The following is a 16182-nucleotide window of genomic DNA, read 5'->3' as shown; positions in this document are numbered from 1 at the left end:
ACGTTACTTCAATGAATACACATTGTAGTGCTGTGATCTAATAAGCGTTTCTCATTTACGCGAAGATAATCAATGTTTTATTTAATTTTCGTGACGTTAGCAGAATCTCACTTGTTAACAAAAACAATTTCCATTATGATATCGTTGAGACAAGATAAATTAAATCGTGCAATTTTGATGACAATATTACGATATTCATTGTTACTAAAACTTTTGAAATGTATCATTATGCTTACAATCGTATGATGCATATAAAATTAATGGTTGCACGGTTTGTAATTTATTAATGTAGAAATTCAGTGAAAAACAAAAACAGGATAAAAGTAGGAGGAAAATTTGGAACAACAAGACTTTTTAGAAAGACGCCACGTAGCAAGAAATGAATATTTATGTGAATCTGTTATATGGAGAGTCACGTGAGTCTACGGAAAAATATTTTAATCCTTAAAATAGTTTTCGTGATTATTCTCGAGAATTGTATAATATATGCACATATCTCACTTGGTGAAATCGAGAATGCAAGGTAGATACAGAATAAAAGTATCAATCTCAATTCTTTCAATGACAGCGTAACTGATAGCAATAAATGTGGGCTAAATCCCGAAGGTGAGTTAGCTCGAAAGTTCTTAATGTAAAAACGAGTTTCACTTCTTTCTGAAATCTTGCGGATCGCTTAGGCGCGCGATTTACTTAAATGTTATCATACTCGGGTTTAAATTCCACTCGAGATACACGCATCACCGAAATCCGCACACATTTTATCTCGTACGGTCGATGACGCCCAATCAAATTGTTAGGTTCAATTCCAATTTCCGGATATCTACGATAAACGGGAGGGTCTTCTAGCGTTGAGAGAAGAAAAAAAAGTAGCAGAGTAAAAGCTTAATTTACTTCTCAATTGTCTATGTTATTAAAAGAAGCAAATCGTCCCGCCGAAGTAATTGTTTGAAAATTATTAATTATTAAGCTGCCGCGACGCTTAATCAAATTAAAAATTAATAATTTTATTTTAATTGACAATTGATCTTAATTGAAGTTTAATAATTCGCACCGAGTCAAATAATTCCGATTGCAGGGAAGATTTGTGGGTCAAGTTATGACTTATGAATACTAAATAAATGAATATTTAGAAGGAACTATTATTAAAGTAATTCAAGAATTTGCTGCTCCTTTTAATTTGCAAACGCTAACTAGTTCGCGTTAGTACAGTTTAGCGAAAGAACTCCCTACTTCTGACCAAGATCGTCTATAATTCTAGCGTACTTTAGTAAACTCCACACTCCGTTCTGTTCGAATTTACTTTGTCTAGTCCATAGTAATCTAGGTTACTGGTGAAAAGAATAACTATTCCGATTTTTCGTACTCTTTTCATGCTTACGTTAACAGTTTGACTTTCCAGCGTGTATTGATTTTACATGGTTGAGGGCCATCTCATTGGATTTGCAACTTTCGTTTCAATCCGCGTTTCAATCTACAGAAAATTCCGGATTTCGCAATGGATAAAGATATAAATGGAAGAATAGATCCTATCTCGATTCTCATCAGACTGGTCAACGAAATTAACGTACACGTTAGATTCTCGATAGGATGAAAGAAATCAATGTTCTTTCATTAAAATTAAAATTTTATCAAAAACAAGTTTTAATATTAAGTAATTAATAATGAATGAAATTAAACATATAAGTATAAATTATTCGGCATTATAATATTTATTATTGAAAAAGGATTCTTATATTTTAACATTTATTGAGACTTTTAAATGGGTTAGACATAGCACTAAAAAAATTATAATGGAATTTCTAAATATAAAGATGCGTAACATAAATAACTTTGTGTTAACAATATATATACCATATACAATAAATTTACATACATAATAAATTTATTAATATTTTTTATTGTAACAATAAATAAGTTATTATATTTTTACATGTATTGTAAAAGTTACATAATAAGTTCAATACCATTTTTTATTGTAATTTTCAAGTTGATATTAGAGAGGAATGTAAATTAGGATAAAAATTCAAGAGACACCAAGAAGATGATTTTTATTATTTTCAGAGAGATACAGAGAGAGAAGGTTTAGAATATTGCGTGACGGTCCGTACAATATGCGTTTATATCACTGAAACGTGTTGGTTCGAAAGACAAATATAACAGAAAGATAAATGTCTAATTTTATGGATCAGAGAAATACACGTATGTATGAAATATTTCACGTTCCTGTCTTCTTCTCTATATCGAATAATTTGTATACGCCAACATTAGCATTCTAAAAATTTTTGCAAATCTCGTGAAGAGACGTAGAATCCAAATACATAAAGAAAACGTAAGAAACTAAATAAGAAAAATTATTACATTATACATCATATACGAGACCATTCGATATTGAAAACCCCAAAGAGGCGCACGCTGACCGCACGAGACCGCACCGGGATCGAGATGCACGTCCCATTTCGCACGGGCGAAGGCACCCAATCAAGCTCCAGTCCAGTTTCAATTCTGATCCGCGGAATGTCCCAGTGAACGAGAGAAAGAGAAAAAGAGAGATCACGTACGAGAAAAAAAAAGAGATAGAAAGAGAACAATTCGGATGTAGGACGACGAGGCCGGGGGAAAAGTCTGCGGCGACGAGGAGCCTTTTCCCTCTTTTCCCTCTTTTCCCTCTCACTCGCCTTCTCGCTCTTTCTCTGGATGCAAGGGGGTAGGTAGGGATGATCTGGCCTACCCTCTGGTGTTGCTGGCGTGCGCGCTGGTGCTTTCGGCTTCCCCGGGACGGACTCGCGCTCTCGCCCGCCGCCGTCGCTCTCTCTTCGTCGCCGTTCTCTCTTCGTCGCGATAGCGAGTGGCGGCGTCGCACGTATCGTAAGAGTAGGAGTGAGCTGGCCAGAGCTGCTGGCTCTTGCTCAGTCAGTTCGATACCGAGCGCCGAAGCGTTCGGTTCGCTCTGATTGCGGCGTGCGCTGTTATCGTTATCACTTTCTGTCTCGTTACCACGCCGCTCCGGAGGACACCCGAGCGCTGAACGGGCCCCCGTATCTGGGGTACCATCGCGCTGACCGGGGGATGACGAGGCATGGAGCGCGCCGCGGGGTTGCCTGTGACACGCGGAAATGAATCACGGAACATGTGCGCTCCACAGGAATTAAAAAAGCCGCTATAAAGTAATTCTGGACCGAAGAAGATCACGAGATTGAAGAATAGCATTTCGCGATTGAGACCGAGAAAGGTTTTCCATTCTTTCTTTTGCGACAAAAGTAAGTTGCTACTTTACGAACGGGACACTTACGTGTCGAACCGGTGGGACAATGCTTTGGACCATGTGCACCTTTGAGAGGCTTCGCTTTGTGAATGAGCTTTTGAATTCCCGGGTCGAAGCGAGCGGCGATGAGACCGCGGAGGGGACAGTGATCTTTTTCAATGGATCCTCGTGCAGGGATGAGAGAACACCAATAGAAGAAAACGCAGCTTAAGTGCCATCGTTAGCGATCGCCTTGTAAGTACTCTACATTCGATTCATCGCGTGTTTCATTACTTTTAAAGCTTCTTTATCACACCGGCAATTACTTCGAACGTGTAACAGGCGGTATTTATGTGACTTAAGAGAAGACGATTTCAAGTCGAATTCCCTCAAGATGGTGAAATATAAGTTAGTCACCTGTGTATGCGTGAATTACTCTTTTGGGGAAAGTATGCTCGCGACTTAACACCAGTTATTCAAAACATTAATACGGACTCTCATAGTTGTTTCTGAAGTTAATCTAAAGATTGTCTTAATGACTCGTTAAAAACCGCCGCTCGTGGTGAACGCGATTTTGAGAAAAGCTGTTTAATTTCTTAATTGGTGCGTTGATTTATTTAATTGTACGTTTGGGATGGTTCGCGGAAAATTAACAATTTTGCGAGGAAGCGAATTGTACAGAAGAATGTAGCGGATAATACACCACACACGAGAGTATGCGCGGTTTGCTCCGCCGTATACGGTAAATGGCGGGATGGTTCATAGTAAGCGGACATAACCCACGCACTTTGCATATCGACCCTCTTCTCGCACGTCTCTCGTCCTATTAATTAAGCCGCTAAGCAGCATGATTTTGGATATCAAAACAATTCTGTAACGGAATGGGAATATCATCGAGGATGCTTTGGCGAACAGATGTTGGAGAAAGGATTGACTGATTGTTAGATGTGCGCAGCATTAAATCCAAATGGTTGCACACGTATCCATTGTTAAGAGATTAATGAAATATTAGTTTAATTTGGAACCGGTTGTTTTTAGCAATTTATTAAGGATATAAAAAAACATATAAATAAATAAAATTTTCTCTTTGTTTTTTAGTCTTGTTTTTACTTTTAGATACTTTAATCTGTTAAACCATGCATTGGTTTATGACATATAATTGAAAAAACATTTTTGCGTTTTAAATGTTTAAGTACTATTTGAGTATAAAACTTTTCTTCGGGTGTTAATTACAATACTGATTTACTTTTAATGCTACTTAGAAAAATATATAAATGTAATCTTTAAATATTGTGCCTTTTTATCGAATACCATTTTCGAAGAAAACTTTCAAGAAAACAAGAGGACAGCTCTCTGTATTTTTTAAAACTAAAACCAAATGCATTTTCTTGCATAAATCGATATTCCTCTGCATTATTTTGTAAAAAGTATAACACTGGAAAATTCCAATTATTCTGATTACATTCTGATTTGAGGGATAAAAAATATCTATCTTGTGAAGTATTTATTTTTTTTAATGACATAAATATAAGGCTATATAAGATTAATTTTAAATATCTATATAACAATTGCTAATAACTTTTTTTAGTCATTATTTAAGTTATAATATTTTAATAGAATTTTTCAAGCGTACATTATGCAGAATGTAGAAAAATGGTAGATTTGTGAGAAATATTTTATTTTAAATACTTTCTATCGAAAAAACATCTACAACTTTTCTATTTCGGTTTTTTATCGTGCCAAGTATTAATTGTAAAAGATTTAAGAACAGAAACTTCTGATTTCTTTAAGATTGAATCAAAAGTCTAAAATTGTTTAGCTTCTTAATTGGTGTATATTTCGATAGGACGATTTACAATTACTTGCGTAAGAGGTGCGTTCGAGGTCATTTGCAGGACCAAATTATATTAAAAGTAATATTAAATTACGGTATGTCTTTATTTTATGAAAAGATTCTGATGAACTTTAAAACATCAATCTGTAAAAAGGGTCGAACTAATTTTAAAACAAGAGTTCTTGGACAGACAACTTTACAAGAGTCTTTTATTACTTTTGATTAAATTTGCTATTTCAAAGTAACAAAATTCGCAATTTAATTTTCTTTATTTAAACATGCATATTATTAATTCACAGAGAAAATTTACGCAGTCGCAATTACTTACACTTCAACTCCGTTTTCTTTCCTTATTCCTTCGACTTCGATGTTATATATATATATATATATATATATATATATATATATATATAAAATGTAATTTAATTTCTTCGTAAATTACAGCAGAATTGCGAAGCGTCGTTCAAAGGAATTTCTCTTGCATTAACGTATACACTGTACATACAGCGAAAACTCGCAGGTCTTCTAGATACTCCTGATAATCGCGGCTCATTTTGCGTCGTGTTAACATGATTTACCCGTTCTTGTTTCAAACAGGACACTCTAAATTGGGATGCACGGACAGTAAAGTAACAACGCTTTACTAAAAGTCCTGCATTCGCAAGTGAACCACTCTTCTGCGTGCCGCAGTAAAAGGAAAATAGAGGAATTCTCACTCGCATACGCGGTAGATAAAAAGACTGCGTGTATAGAATGGGAAGCATTGAATTATGTCCATATCTTTTTGGAACAAAAGTCAAACGAGAGAGGCACAGAGGAAAAAAAGCAGAAATTTATTATACTTTGGAAATTATAATCAATATTATAAAAAAGCAATATACAAATTTATAAATCACTTGACGTTCGCGAAGAAATCGTTGTTAAGTGTTAACTTTTATCTTATCCCTCTTAAAACAGTGATAAAAGTAGGTATATGCGCGAAAAAGACATGTATCCGGAAAAGCCTCTTTTTCACGTTATAAATCCTTCTTCATTTCTGAAAGTTTCGGAAGATAAAACCAAGGTACAAAAATTGCACGCTTGGTCCACTGAAATTGTACGCTTGGTCCACTAAAATTTTTTGTGCGGAGGTATAAAAGAGCTTTGTACCTTGAAAACGAAGTTCTTCGAACATATAAATCTTTCTAAACTTTTATAATTACATTAATAAGAATAGTACACTCCGATATTTATCTTTAATTTTCAAACGCATAATAACGGAGTAAACCCGAGTGAGAAAAAAAAGCGAAACCAACAACAAAGCAACTTCAACGCCGTTATATGGAGTATTGAAAAAAAATCCGCTTGAATAGGCGGACTCCTAAATGGAAGAAACCTTTTTCTCATTCTGTATAATATTGAATATAACACTCAAAGTTCCGTTCTCCTTTATTAGGATACGTCCGGAAGCCGCGTTGATCCACCATTATCACCCCTGCGCGGAATACGAAATGAAAGTGGCTCGCCATGACGATGTGCTCGCGCTTATTTGTAACTCCATTACCAGAGAGAGGACCAGGATTTTCACAGCGGGAATCGCGTGACGAAGAGATATCAGGATTATTATAATTACGCGACTTTTAAGCGTGCAGTTCGATGATTAAGAAACTTCACTCTTTGTGACATTTTTTTAAACTATTGATATTAAAATATCTCGACTATTCGCACAAAATAACTCAAATGCTCGAATTATTTCAACTTGCCGTTTTAATAGTTAGAATAGGAACCATAATAAAATTATATTTTAAAATTCGTGTGCTTGAGAAAGTGTGCGGACGTGATTTCGAGTCCGCGAAGTATTCCGGATTCTCAGAAAAATTATACGTAAAATATTTCATAGCGTTTGCGCTGCCCAGCATAAATTTATATGGATTAAAAAATAAATTTATATATGAATTTTTCGTTTTTAATGTACCTATCTAAATTTTTGCGTGCGTTTCTTATGTATTAATTTATTGCAATAATTAAAATAATTAATTGAAAAAAATACAAAATTCAGATAATACTTGTTTAAATAGTTCTAAGTATAAATATTTACTTTCTAAATCTGAATCAGTGGATAATCACTAATATCAGTGTCAAGTATGCCACTGGTAATCAGTGAATTAAATGTGAGATCCTTAATCTTTATTGATCTAACTAACCTTGTTTTAGTGCTTAAATTCAATGAATATGGTATTGGAAGATTGAAATTAACGTGTAAATATTAGTATTTTAGTTATATGGTCAAACATTTTTCCTTTTTTAGTTGAACTTCGCTGATTATCAGTGCAAAATATGCCACTAGACAATTAGTGACTATCTACTGATTCAGATTTAGAGAATACTAAACATAAGCTTATATTTATTTGATACAAAAATCATTAATTTGATTTAACTATTATTTTATTATTGAGTATGTTTATTTACTTTAGTAAATGTTTACTTAAAGAAATATATTAAGATTTAGTAAATCTTTTTTTATATAAAAATAAAGTAAATAGGTTTAATGCGTCTTATCTTGTATATTTATATTAATAATAAATTTTAGTAATAATTTTTGTTCGTTTCTTTTAGGTCTTATTTTATTCTTATATAATATTTAATACATACGAGCGCGATTCTTCTATTAGTTTTTTATATAGATTAAACTAAAAACTCTGATGGAAACTCGACTACTCACGGAGCAATTCTCCCGATTGTCTATAATCCTTGATTATAGCGAAAAATTAAAAATAGACAATTTCAATGAAAAGAGATTTAAATCATTAAGCTGCATACGTGTGCAATCCGTCAAAGCTGGATTATCATTGTGAAGTGTGCAAAATTGCTAGAGAAAATAAGCAGCGCAAATGATAAGGGCATTTAAATATGCACACAATTTATTTAGTCCGTTGATTAGAAAATAACATCTTATCGCGGCATTCTATATCACTTCAACATCATTTCTACATCATTCAATAACGAAATAATAGCCCAGTATTTATCATGTGAATAAGTTAATGGCACAATCTGAATGATCGTCTTGATGCTCCACGAGGAGTTAATTTCCGCGTTTAAAGCACTCAAGTATCGATTAATAAAGCGCTTTAAATAAAGAGCGTCTCGAGCCCCGTCGTCGCCGATATGATGCAGACAACGATAAAGCAGCCGGTGACGGTGACAGATCGTATTTTCGTTGCGATTATCGGAAAATACAGCGCGGTATTTTATATAATGAGCCGGCAATTATCTGCGACGAAGAAATATTGAATGCGCTTGGTTATATTTTTAATGTCGTTGATACGTCCCTCTCGACCGGTCTGCTGGAAAATATTTACAACAGCAGCTTACTGTGATTAACAAGGAGGAAACGCTTGCTCGTTCGTCCCTCTTCGATTTTCACGAGCCTCAGACACGATCGCTCGAAGTAGCTCTGAGTAAGAGACCAGTATTCTTTTTTTATCTATTCTTTCTTCTTTGCAGATTTAGGAGTTGGTTTACAGCTGCTTGGAGCAAAGTCGATAAACGTGTCAACAGAATAAAATGCGAAGGGAAGGGAACTCGTCGGCGCGTAATTTTTTTTCGTCCCGTATGGAGAATTTGAAAATTCTATTTTTATGGGCAGCATTTTTACGCGGGCAGCGAGTTTTATTTTATTGATATTGAAATTCTATTAAATAATACAGCTGTTACTTTATAACATTAAACTTCCATAAAGTTACAACTGTCATTTTATCGATATTAAATTTCCATCAATTCCCGACATTTAACGATATTACGTGCACAGTTATAGAAATTTCAACACAGATTATAATGTTTGCAATAAACAATTAACAACGTGAAAGTCTGTATTTTGTGAAAGTAATGAGATTACGTCCTTTCTTTCTCCCGTATATAATTCTGACCGCTAAAATTGTTCTACATCAAGCTGGCTTAGGTTTTAGAGGATGTATCTAAAGGGATGTTATCTAAAGCGTCTGTCCCCAAGTTTTATCCGTGTTTATCCCTAAGCTGGTCTTTAAGTTGGATCGAAACAGTATCCACGCTAGACTGGTCAAGGACTGGTCAAGTGGTTTAAATGTCTCGGTGACTAAACATTTTTATTTAAAATGTTGCACGCGACGCTCAATCGAAAACTAATTGCTTTCGAGAGTGTACGATCGTTGTACTGAATGGCACAAAATCGATCTTGTGTAAATACAAATAGCTGTATATATATCGCGAGAGGCAGACAATATCAGCCGAAATGGAAAACCTGCCTCGCTGTTGATGAACATCACTGTCTCTCTTTATTACTTTCTATTTCTTCAACTAGGCCACGAACCGTCAGAATGAAACTGTAGTTTCGGGCGCAACTGTCAAGCCGAACTTTCCGTCGTTCCGTCTTAACTTAAACAGTCTGGTTTACCTGCAAATATTTAGGAAAGCCAGCGAAGTCCACATTCGCAGAACAATCTTGATGAGCTAGAGGTAAGAGAGACGTAACGGTGATGAGACTATCGCATGACTGGGAATGTGGGCTTGTGTTTATACAGTGTAACTGCTGGAATGTGTACCATCCAACCGCAGAAGAGAGAACAAAGAACAGAGAAGTGGCAATTGGTTCAATGTTTAACGAAAACTAGAACATTTCGGCAAATTAAGTGTAGTTTCGGCTCCGAAAATGTAAATAATGTTGTAAAATCTTGTTATCAGTTAATTTTATTTAATTTTACCTCAACAAAAGTTTTGGAGTTAAATTGCCAAAGTTGATTGTAAATTTGAAGCCTTCGGTTAGTAATCACTTTCTATTAGAGTTTCGTTAGAAAATAGTTGTATTTAAATCTGGTCTATTTACTCAGTAAAGATTTGATGAGTTAATTTCAATAGATATAGTTGTATTACATTAATCAATCACGCTTTTATTGTACTTCCAATTTGGAAATGATTTCTTACATAAAGCTAATGAAATAAATTATTCGAAATATAGATTTTTTGATGTCTGACTATAGAAAGACTAATTAAAATTATAATTTGTATTAATTGCAGTTAATCAAAATTTAATTAACTCAAAATTCATAATATCCCAATAATTTGTTCTCCATTATCATCAAAGATATTTTGCATACACAGATTTTAAATTTTAATCTCTACTAATGTAGAATGTATATAATATCCGTGCCGGAAAAAGTTGCCTATTAATAAATTCACTAAATACTCAGATCGTTAAAACTCGAAGCTTTTAATTAAAAGCAAATGCCAGCACTTTCGTGATTTCCTCTAGGGCAAGATTACAAAGCGAAGAACATAAAATGGTCTTGTCTGAACTAATAAAAAATTTATCTCGGTGTACGGAAATGAAAAGGTCTTGCTCTCACGTTCAATTTCAAATTTAAAATGCCGAATATAAAGCATCAGTCGGTAATCCAAGAACGTTGTATTGTCGCTGGAATACTTTGCAATAAACGATTAAGACGCATGAAAATGAAGGAATTAACGAGGAAATTAACGTGTAAAAGTCTTCTTGTATTCCAAAGAGGCATTCATTAAAAATATCTCATTGATTTGCTGTAATCTAAGCATTTTTAATTTACGATCTTAGAGACTTTCATTACCACACCATGTATAAAATATGACCCAACAATAGTAAAAGTGAGATCCCTCTACCCTTCAAATAAACGATCTTTTCAAACCTGCATGTCGGGTGGAGCTCGTTAGATTGCTTAATATATGATTTATGAGTCAGACTGTAGGGACAAGCTCGTAGGATGGTGGTTTTCCCGCGGTACATTCTTCTCCGTTTGCTCTCTCGACAGCCTGTTCACCTTCGGGCACACAGTGTGCCTGCTCAATAAGAGATACACCGTCCATTTGTTCTTGTTGCATCGTTGCAGCCCCCTGGGAATTTTCCATGCGAGAGACAGCTACACAGATTTTCTCAGTGATTTTGACGCGTATCTTTCGGGATCATGAATGACTCAGCGATGCTACTAACAGGTTATTACATGTCACATATTTTCTGTAAATTGAAATAAATGACTCTTGTCTTATTACCAATACATGAGTATTCTTGAGACATGAACAATGTCAGATGTTAGTCTAAGAAAGAAACTAGACTAAAGAAACTAGACAAACAAGATTCGAATATAGCTAAATGGGAAAACTTTTTATGTTTAATATCAAATAAATTTTCGTAACAGTCAAGCAGTTATCGAAATATTAAATGCTAATTGAGATATTTTTATTAAAAAAGTCGTAATCATTCATTAAAATAATTGATACCTGAAAATTGATTTCAATTTATAAGTGAGGACAAATGTGCAAAATCTATTTGTGTTGCACTACAATGCAACACAAATAGTAATATGTAAACAAATGTATATTGCAAATTTCAGGAAAATAGGTTAATTAATATTCATTAGTTAACTAATTCTATATTTTGCAATTGACAAGATAGCGAATGTAAAATTCATTTGCGCCTGCAAAAGTACATCGCTTCATACAACATTCCAACTGTTACCATACACGACAACAAGTCTCAATCACCTCTCGGGACAACAGACATTTTTTATTCAACTCCGTTTTCCCGTATTTCGATTTCGCAGAACTTATTCATTTGTACAGTAGCTTTATAGTAAGAGAAACGTGCGCTCGGTAGCCGGTTACGTTATATAAAATGATTGACTTGCTACTGGTTGAATAACTTAGTCACAATAACGCAACAAAATCAATAATCATTCGCACTCCGCACTCTGTGTTGTCGGTGTAATTTTAGAGTGCTATTCCTGATTATGCCAGCTGTTCTGTGTACCGTATATAACATTTTGGAAATTTAATATTTCGAATACAACGGCCTTAATAGTTACCTAATCTTTGATATGATTTTTTACGTTTTTGTAGGGAATTCCGCGCTGGAAAATACATCTCAACGATTATTCAATATTACGTTTATTAAATATATGCTTCTTTATGAAAAGCATATCTTAATGCGTTAAACTCGCTTTTAATAAAATATTTAACGTTTTTTTTTTCTATGATAAATAAGATATAATTTAGAAAAGCAGCTTCTTCTAAGCTGTTTTTATTTGCAGTATATTTTATACCGGGTATTTAATTATTTCTTGTTACCTGAAATGAAGCTGTTCCCTAAGGAAAAACGTCTTACAACATCGAACACCAACGAACGTGCTAAAATGTTTCCAACTTTCATAACAACATCTCGCGCTATCACCCACGCAAACCCACCTGTGCCACTTGACATTTTCACATTGTTTCATTGGAATTATATAAGATACGCTTTGATACCAGTCGTTTTACACGTAAATCGCTGTTGATCTCGAAGTTACGGACGATCAGCGATAGATGGATAGTCGAGTGATGGGATAGATGGCAATTAAGAGGGAATTATGTCCTGGGAAAGAGATTTTGCGGCCTTCATAGTATCTTCTTCCAAGACATTTGCTCCCGTATTCTTAAAGTTCTGTTAAATTTGTCGTTTTGGCGTCGAGGGATCGATACTCTTTTCTTAGCGATGCACAAAGTTTCCCCTCGATGATGTGGAGCGGGGAACATTGAAGAAGAACGTACGACATTGTTCGGACACCGGGCTACGAGAGGACGGAATTGTTACCGAGGTTTGCAGCGTCATATGTAACGTGCCTCGGGCTAAATATTGATTTCTGTTTTAACTCGCAAGTATACGTAAAAGACTCTTTCTTATTGTAAACAATTGCGCAGAACGTTTTACAAATTGTAAAGGTAACATCATGTTCTAATATTCTGGTAATCAGTAAAATAAAATTAATTATAAGGGAATTTTTTTAATACAATGACAAATAACATTTATAGAAAAATGATTTTATATATATATATATATATATATATATATATAAAATAATTATATATAATCATGTATTATGTAACATTATTGTAATATAATAATTATATATAATCATGTATTATGTAACATTACTGCTAATTATAAACGAAAGATTACAATTAGTAAAGTAAAAAAATTATTATCATCGTTGTCTCAATAATGTAATAATGTATTAATAATCGTTAATTTCTTAATTATAATAAGAAATATATCAAATACAATTAGTCAGATGCACTTATATTTGCGTTTGCTTTTACTTGATTGGCACTGCTGAATATTAAAGGGGCAATCATAACTAAAGTTCTGATTTATTCCGTTTTTTGAAGATATGAACATGAAATGTTTATCTGTGAAATGTTCATATTCACTTTCAGAAAAAACGTTTACACGTATAATTAGCATATCCGTTTATTAAAAATGTTTTTCCGAATATATGTGTTTTAAGTCAGGGCTTGATATTATATAATATATTGTATTTAAACGAGAAATACATTTAGCACATTCTTCTTGAAAACCGTTTTGTCGAATATTACAACGTTTTTTTTTATAAAATTAAAAATCGATTTTATTTTTAATATTTTTTTTTATAGTTTAACATTTTAAAGTGCACTTTAAAGCCGTTGTATACAAGTCAATGTACACAAGATGTAAAGATTTATTCGTAGAATTAGCATATTAATTTATTAGAAATGTTTGTCCGAATATACTGTTTTAATGTTATTTTATATACATATTTTTTTTCATTTTTATTATACTTAAACATTTTTTTACACTTGAAAAAAAATTTTCTATTTTTTTAACCCATCACACTAGGATGACTTTATAATAAAGGGAAAATGTTTATTATAAAAACGTGAAAATATTTGAAAAAACATTTTTTATAGATATGTGTGCTAAATATACACGTAAATGTTTATTTTTTTAACGTATAATAATAGCCCTACTTAAAATACGTGTATTCCGAAAAATGTTTCTATTATAATAAACGGATATGCTAATTATACGTGTAAACGTGTTTTCAAGCCCTAATAGTAACCTAATTTCAACTAAATAACATTAATGTACGTACTTAGTATATAATTAATTAATTTTGAGGCAAATTTAATGTATTTTCTTGAATTAATTTGTTAATTTGTTTAATTATTATTTTAACAATATATTGTGTTAACAATATATTGAGAAATATATTGAGTGGCAGTCTATAGAAATGATTAAAAATAACTCAAATGGAATATAATTTAAGATTACAAATGTAACAATGTAGTGTTTTCAGCTTTCGTTAAACAATGAGAATTTCTTGAACGCGTTCGTTAAACGATTATGCCATCGCGACGCGACACACATATAAAATACAGCGGGAAATCTTGTAGGAAATAGATATTTTCATGTCGATACAGACGAATACAAATAGTAACGTGCGCGACACAAAAAAAATGTGCAAGACAAATTTTTTAAATGTATGTTTTACGTCGGTCGTACAATCTTTTCGCACATTTAATCCGGGCAATCCAATCACTAACAAGTTATATAGACTAACAAGTTACGACCACCGGTGGCGGACGAGCGGTAACGGAAATTGGGCAGGAAACCTCGATGGGATAAATTTGCGCATCACCTTGTGTACTACGTAATGGAGGGATTATCCCCCGCAAACACACGTGATTGACTAATTTTCATTATTTGGATCGATACGCACGTATACGTAAGCACCGTTATAATTTTGATGATTATCGGGATTTATCTGTGTACATCAAAAGGGAATATTTTCTTGTTTGATTTCAAGTAAACATTGTACTTACAAATTCGATTTGTTGAGTTTACTACTTGCTGCAGAAGCTCGCTTTAATTTATGCAGTATAATTGCGATCAAATAAATACAGCAAATATCAATATACGGTTTAATAATCTTTATGGGCAAAATATTATATATATAATGCTGTAAATTTTCTGAAAAATATAATTTGGTTCTTAATAAATTAATGTAACCGTTAATCTTTAAATAGGATGACGTGATTCAAATCTGTGGCAGGAAATGCAGGAATACATGCAATACTTTTCAATAAAATTAAACAATCCTTTTCCATCGTTTTGAGTCACGGTGAGAAAAAAAAGATGAAATACAAATTCAATGTAACTTTACAAAAAAAAAAAACGATTGTAAAGTGACGTTCAGAAATATTTTAAAGCATGGAGTCTTTTAAATTCTACCAAGTTTTTCTTAACGGTACTTTTACTTCGACCGACCTCATTTTTGCGATTCAAAATAATATTTTGATGAGAAGTGCATCATTTAATAGAAGAAATATACATAAAATATTTTTCTACCGCAAACGACTTACACTATTTTAATAAATTTTTAAATTAACATTGAATTGATTTCTCATTGAACGAGAAGATTAAATACATCATCTAATCCCTCAAAGAGTTAATTGACTTTGGGATGAGGTAGATCAAGTGGACAACGCGTAGCCCCATTAGCATAATTTATGTTAAAAGGTAGATTATCTACGCATTGCTCCTCTTTTACGTAATTTATATTCACAACGCTGAATTAATTAAGACGCTATTTTAGTAAAGGGACGATATTTCTCTTTAAAAAATTTTCTCTGCGGCGTATAAATCGTAAAGTGCAGACACATTCTCTTGCACAATTCTCGTGAATACATCGTCGCCATTATATATCTTGCATCTATTTCTGAAGTTTAATAACGATAGAGTCATTTGGATCGGAAAAGCAAATTTATACGGATGGAAGTTGAGACCGTCGCGAGATATTTGAGCTTTTTGAAGATCAATTTGATTCTGCGGTTTTGGTCGATATAGTGAAAAAAGAGAAACGTATTACACGTTTATTCGCAATACGGCAGCTGCGCAACGCAATATATCTGCTATATATATATACATATACATACTTTACAATAAAAAGAGCAAAAAATAAACTATTATTATTACGCGATTCTGATGGCCATATCGTTTAGTTATAATCGAAAAACTTTACTCGTTATCGCGAACCGGGAATCCCATAATCGTTTTTATTTGCAAATTTTCGATCTTTTGTTTTTTTTTTCTCTTTAACCAGACCTAGTAACCCATCTCTTCGCGAATACCTGTCATTAATATTAAATATGAATAACTTATGCGCATATATGAGTATAACACATAAAAAGGATTACATCAAACGTCATTCTGCTATCCTCAACGAATGCTTTATATGCATGATATTGTAATGATATTGTAATAAATGAAAAT

The 16182-nt window shown here is 33.2% G+C and overlaps 1 protein-coding gene across 5 annotated transcripts in view; it reads left to right on the top strand.

Moving 5' to 3' along the window:
• Positions 1-254: 254 nt before the first annotated feature.
• The window catches only part of LOC105151608 (retinal guanylyl cyclase 2), a 52363-nt gene continuing 36435 nt past the window's right edge, over positions 255-16182 (top strand). For 2 of the 5 annotated variants that reach the window (XM_087416730.1, XM_011065420.2), the window contains exon 1: positions 2792-3496. The gene's annotated coding sequence lies outside the window, so the exon portion shown is untranslated. Of the gene's footprint in view, positions 3497-16182 lie in introns of all 5 variants that reach the window. The other 3 variants (XM_087416732.1, XM_087416731.1, XM_011065421.2) reach the window with 3 other exon arrangements.

The sequence above is a fragment of the Acromyrmex echinatior genome, chromosome 2 (assembly GCF_024713525.1).
Source record: "Acromyrmex echinatior isolate Ae372 chromosome 2, ASM2471352v2, whole genome shotgun sequence".
Taxonomy (NCBI): domain Eukaryota; kingdom Metazoa; phylum Arthropoda; class Insecta; order Hymenoptera; family Formicidae; genus Acromyrmex; species Acromyrmex echinatior.
The sequence above is the reverse complement of the archived record's forward strand: the minus strand, read 5'-3'. Positions and strand labels throughout refer to the sequence as shown.